Raw genomic sequence first — 6,105 nt, 5'->3', positions numbered from 1 at the left:
TGCCCATATTGTAGCCATTTTAAAAACCAATGTGAAAATACTATAGGGAATAGTGACATGGAAGGGAAAATTTAACTTACATAAATATAAATTGCTGTCTCATTGAATAATATATACAGAACTCACTCCTACAAAGTAATTTCCTCTATGCAATTACTGTTTCGAATTATGAATTGTTAAAAAAATTGTTTTCTGTGTTACAAGATGTGAGAAACTTTTGTATAGCCTTTTCAACATAAATGTGTTTTAAGATACTATGATTTAAATTTATTTGTTTGCTACTCTAAGAAATCAGATAAATTTGAAGCTTAAAATAATTGCTTTTTAATGTATCTACATAGCTTAATTACTACTGATGACAATCATAGAATATTAATATTTTTCTCATTACTTTCCCATACAGATTCATTTTTAATTCTTCTTCATGCTATAATTTAAGTGGTGTTTATATTGTCAATTAAGTGCACATTGACATTGATCACATCTGGGGGATTAAAAAAAAGTAAAAAGTGATTTTTCTCAAGCTACATTAATATGTGTTATAAGCTAAAAGTACATTTTTAAAATGCTGTTAAAACTTATACTATAAATGTTATTGTGGAAAATGTGATGCATCCTCTCCTACCCTTTTACACTTTCATAATAAGTACACATCAGTGAATCTGTAGTCCACTCAAGGACACAGAGAACAAGGTATAGTGCAAAGTCATTACTGAATCAAGAAAGCAACAATACTCACTATATTATGGCCTTTATGCATTTTATGTGTTTTATGAAATATTTAAAAATGTGCAAAATTCCAAATCTTGTAGCCATCAAAGCAGATAGAGGATGTGGATAAAAACTGTGATGTGGAAACTAGGTGGTGTCCAAATATGGGGGGCAGGAGATTAGGATATTTTGAGTTTCCTCAATTACCACGTAGTAATTATCTGGGTAAAGGTAGGAGGGTGAAGATATATAATCTGTATCCTTGCAAATATCCAAAGGACTAACTTTTGATAAGCTATGCTGTTAAAGAAGAGAAAAGAAAAAATGTAAACAGACATTGCATATTCTTTTCTGTAGCTGACAACTTTTAAGGCTATTCCACAACAAATTACCCTAGAATACCTCTGGATGTACTATCACTTCAAGAAAAAGGTCCAGTTAACTTCAGTTTATGGTAACTTGCAACAGCAACAGCAACAACCAAAAAAAAAAGGAAAATTTTAGAGTCCGTTTGGAATCTGTTTCCAATACCGTAGTCAGAGAGTTTCTTCTTCTTCATACTCTGAAAAGAACAGAATTCTACTTTATATCAGACTGGTTTAAATTGTTCCTTAATCTCTATTACACCAAACTTCACACATTTCAAATTGTGTTCTCATCGTAGTCATGACTAGAAATCACAACTCAGAAGTTGTGTCTTTTACTCCCCCCTCCATAGTTTCCACACTCCAAATCATTTTTTTTTTTAAACCGGTGGTCTTTTTCTTCGTTGCAACTCTCTCTCCACCTCCCCCCACCCCCAACCCTCCTATTAAAATCAACAATAAGATTCCATTCTAGGCGCCCCCTCTCTGCCTGCCGAAAGCATTTTAATGACAGTTTACTTTAGCGGTCTATCGGCAGAATGCTGCCTCTGCCACCTGAATTTCAATTTCTTAATTTACAGCCCAGATAAAACAGAATGGAGCAGGATCTGGGCTGCTCTCTACATTGGGTTGGCCTTATCAAGCGTGAAGTTTGGCGCACTGCAAACCTATTCAAGTGATTATCTGTTGAGGACCTCTCGAGCCATCTCCATCTCTGCAGCCCGCTGATAAGACAGCTGTTTCTCTAGCCGCTGTGTCTCCCCGGGCCTCAGTCTTCTTCTGATACAAACTCCGCTTTTGTCACCGTGCTCCGGTGCGGTCACTTGCTGTATGGGGCAAGGGTTTGATCTGAACACACGTGTGTGTACGTGTGTGTGTGTCTGTGTGTGTGTGTGAGAGAGAGGGGGGGGGAGGGGGAGAGGGAGAGAGAGAGAGAGAGTGAGTGTGTGAGGGAGGAAGGAGGAGAGGAGGGGCCGGGCGGGGTGGGGGGTGGGGGGTAGGGGAGAGGGATAGACACCGAGGGCGGTGGGGGCAGGGCTGCGAGTAGCGCGCGCGGTTGATAGCTCTGATTGACTGGTTGCTCAGCCCGGTCTTATTATTTCAAATTAGACGTGCATCGCACACAAGTGGAAACATAAATCTTCAGTATAAGAAAAAGCCTTCGAGCATCGGAAGCAGAGAAACCGTTTCTTTCCAGGTCCCGGTAAAGGGACCGGTGAAAAAAAAACTCATTGTCACTATCTAAGATAGATGGTTTCCTTTAACTTTGGGAACTGCTATTTTTCATTACTTGTATTGATTTTGCATGAGGTGTATCGGCTCCAGGAGAAAACCTAGAGCAGGTTGTTGGCATTACTGAAAAGAAACGGACACAAAGCTCTGATTTGCCCTTTCTCACCTCCAGTTTTTCTTACCTCAGTCTCATTTGGTCGCCTAAATCTCCCTTTGAATGCTCAGGAATGACGTGAGTTTATCCTGCTTAAAAGTTGCTTGTGAGTAAAAGGGGTGGAAAAGATATCTGAAGACATTTGTGGGAACGTTTACATAAATGATCTTCTATCCGAAGTTGCAAAATTTTTTTCCGGGACACTTGGGCACCTGCAACATATCTTAGACTATCTGCAGACAAATCAAAGGAAGAATGAACCCTATACAAATTTTACCCAGGAGAAAAGAAAGAAGGAAAGAAAGAAAAGAAAAGAAGAGAAAGGAAGGTGGTGATACAAGAAGGAAGAGCAATCTAGATTTTTTTTTTTTTTACCGCAACACAAGATTACATTTGATTAAAAGTTTTAAACAGTCTGTGTCTTAAAGTGTAAATTGTAACCTCAGTACCTAAGGTTAAGGGGGAGTCCTAGCTGAGTCTGCTTTCTTTTCATTATTTTCTTTCGACATGTAATTTATGGATGAAATGTAAAGAGAAAGTAAAGGATGTTTGTGATCCAGTTCACAGCAGCTCCTGGCACTGTCCCTAATGGAAAGTGTTTGCAATATAAAGACTCTTGCAAAATAGTCTCTTAGGTCACTCACCTTCGGATAAAAGGCTTGCCCTGTGCCAGAAGGTTGGAGAGAGCCTGAGAAGAATTGGGGGCGGAGAGCAAAGGTGAGCGGGTGGGATTTTTGTTGTTGTTGCTGCGGCTCCCGTTGGGAATTTCAAGGACTAAAAACTTTGGAGAAGGTTTAGCGAACTTCTCGGTAGACTACTTGCATTTTCACCTATTATGCCTGTCCATTTTAATGAAAGGCAACTGTTAAATTCACCAAATGCAAAGGAGTATATGAAAAGAGGACAGTGGAGGTTGTTTTTCGAGTTCAAAACTCTAACTCTTCTTGGTAGTTTATTCTGATGGTTATGTCCTAGCAAAAGTCAGCCCAAGTCAGAATAAACTTATAGCTGTAGAACAGGGCAGTCTCTTCCTTAGTTTATGAAATAAAATATCCCCAAGGACTAGCAGTTTCCGTGTCTCTCAGAGGGAGAGAAAACTGCACCAAGCTCTGCAAACCTTTATCTAGAGGTTGCTTGTCTCTGTCCATGGTGCTAGTTCCTGCAGCTTTCTTTTGCCTGGCTGTCATGTTCTAAGCTTAAAGCTGATGGTAACTTCTTTAAATTGGGCTAATAAAGTTGGCAGGCTTCTTTACAATGAATGAATAAATGACTGAATCGAGCTATATAATATCAGTATTTCTCAAGCAGATGTTAAATGGTCACATTTCCCAACACTGAACCTCACACTACTTGTATTAGCCCAACAAACTACATATCATACGTTTTATTCACCTGAGAGGTTATAATGCTTGTAAATTATTGCCTTAGGTTAAACATTGTAAACTCACTAAGATATCCTAATTTTTTAAATTTACTTAAAAAACAAGTGATTTTATCTAATTTGTCATAAAATGCTAAAAATTGCCCCCATCCACCCCTGAACTAGCATAGATAGGTTAATGGACTTACTTTTCCTAAAAGATGTGTCCACGATAACTTTTGAGTACTCCTGTGAATTACTGTTCCTTTGTAAAGAAACTTTTGTAAAATAATTAATTGTATGACTTTTTCAGACTTGAGAAATAATCTTTTTATATTTGTCCCCTCATCCAAGTTTCTTCAGTTTCTCTAAGGAATGACCTAGATCACTTTCTTCTCTGCTGCAGTTTAAAATAATGCCAAATATTTAGAACTTATATTAGAATTAAGATAATGATAAGTAAAAATTTTAAAGAATTCTGTTTCCAATGCTATAAGTAATTCTTTATCTAACTATGCGTGGAGAGGGGTTAGTTGCCATGCCCAATTATGGAATATACTGTTTACACATACTCTATTTATATAAGATGGAATGAGTTAATATTTCAGGCTACGATAACAAGATATATAAAGTGAAATCTACTTTTGTATATCATTTATTTTAAAGTGGCTATATTCAATTTTTATTGTTTGAAGTCCAGAAATTATATGATATTACGGTATATCTATCAGTTAAGAAATCCTTATATCCAAAACATGCTTTAATGTGAAAATAAATTAACATTTAAAATATATTTTCAGTTTCTTGAATAATTTCATTCCATTTTACCTACATGGTGAAAAATAATGTTGAAGTTGGCATCACTTTGAAAAATATTTGCTCCTCTGTCCAGACTGAGAAAAAAAAAGATATATACTAAATCCACAGAATTTAGCATTTTGTACTTTAATGAGCATACTTACAATTTTCCATGTGATTTCTTTAGCTAACAAGCACACACATGAGGGATGTTCATTAGTCTACATCACACCTAACTTTCCATATATACCCTCCTACAATTATTTTAGACAATATTATTTTAATGTATAAAATCTTCCTTGTGGATTCAATGAGGCACTGAAAAGAAAACAAATTCTTAGTTTTTACTCAGTTAGAAGATACCTATGTAACTGTAAGTTTATGATAGCAAATTCCTTCAAAGTGTTGAGAATATTGTATGAACATATGTAAGTAACTCAATATTAAAAGCATGTTCACAAGGAGAAAATATAATTCACCTTATATATAGTCTGATTAAATGAATTTATACTTTTACCTAATTTGTACTTATTACTTGAAGAGTCATTTCACTGTAATGAGCTGAGGTGGGTTGAAGGAGGATGAAAGCAAACCCAAATTTCTGTTTATTCATACAGTGGTTATTTTAGATGGGGTAGGATCTTTTTGTATTTTCCTTTGACTTGTCCCCCATCTCCCAGTACATTTCTTTAAACCATTTTTTATTTCTTTCCATGAGTTTCACACAGGTTCAGAGAAGAGTTTTAAGTTGAAATTAAGCCCCCCCCCCCCCACAAGCCCGTGGTTATATGAGAAGTGGAGATGAAGGATAGGACATGCCTGTTATACATGGGAATCATTAGAGAACATATCAATAATCCAGGCCATTTTTCCCCACACCATAGTTATTATTGTGTAAAATAGATATATTATACTGGATATATAGAAGATAAACAGGTCTTCTGTTCTTTGCCATTAATCATTTATCAACACTCAAGGACACTCTCAAGGAACTCTAAGAAACATAACCTCTTTAGAGCCATTTTGTTTTGTGGCTTTCTGTCCCTTCTCTCCATTGTATCCTGCTTCCTGCAATCTAACTCATATATACCTTCTCTTCTTGGTATTTGTGGAGATGTAAAACAACAGTAAATAAACAGGTAAATGAAAAAGGCACGAGTTTCAAGAGACATGTTACATTGTATAAGAATGACACTATCTAGGAAGTTGGAGCTCTCTTTCCACATTAAAAGAAGAAATTCAGTTAAGAAAATAACCTAAATCAAATGAATTTTTCTCTACTTACACATCAAGTTGATCCTGAGGACCACCTTTTTACTTGGAGGAAGAAACTAATACCATGAATTAACCATTTCGGCCTCCTGAAAGTTATTAAAATGGGGATGGATAGGGTGGGGGTGGGGTTACAATGCTGAAGCACTGGCAGAAGTTGATCTGCTGGTCAAACTTTTAATTCCTTAGGAGAAAGAACTATCTTTTACTGT

At 36.4% G+C, this 6,105-nt stretch overlaps 1 long non-coding RNA gene across 1 annotated transcript; it reads left to right on the top strand.

The window, feature by feature from the left end:
* The first annotated feature begins 1,623 nt into the window (after positions 1-1,623).
* On the top strand, positions 1,624-2,879 carry LOC132540749 (uncharacterized). The gene is made up of 2 exons (XR_009551896.1): positions 1,624-1,890; positions 2,497-2,879. It is a non-coding gene; the product is annotated as an uncharacterized LOC132540749 (long non-coding RNA).
* Positions 2,880-6,105: the final 3,226 nt, after the last annotated feature.

Source organism: Erinaceus europaeus, chromosome 10 (genome assembly GCF_950295315.1).
Source record: "Erinaceus europaeus chromosome 10, mEriEur2.1, whole genome shotgun sequence".
Lineage (NCBI taxonomy): Eukaryota > Metazoa > Chordata > Mammalia > Eulipotyphla > Erinaceidae > Erinaceus > Erinaceus europaeus.
The sequence above is the reverse complement of the archived record's forward strand: the minus strand, read 5'-3'. Positions and strand labels throughout refer to the sequence as shown.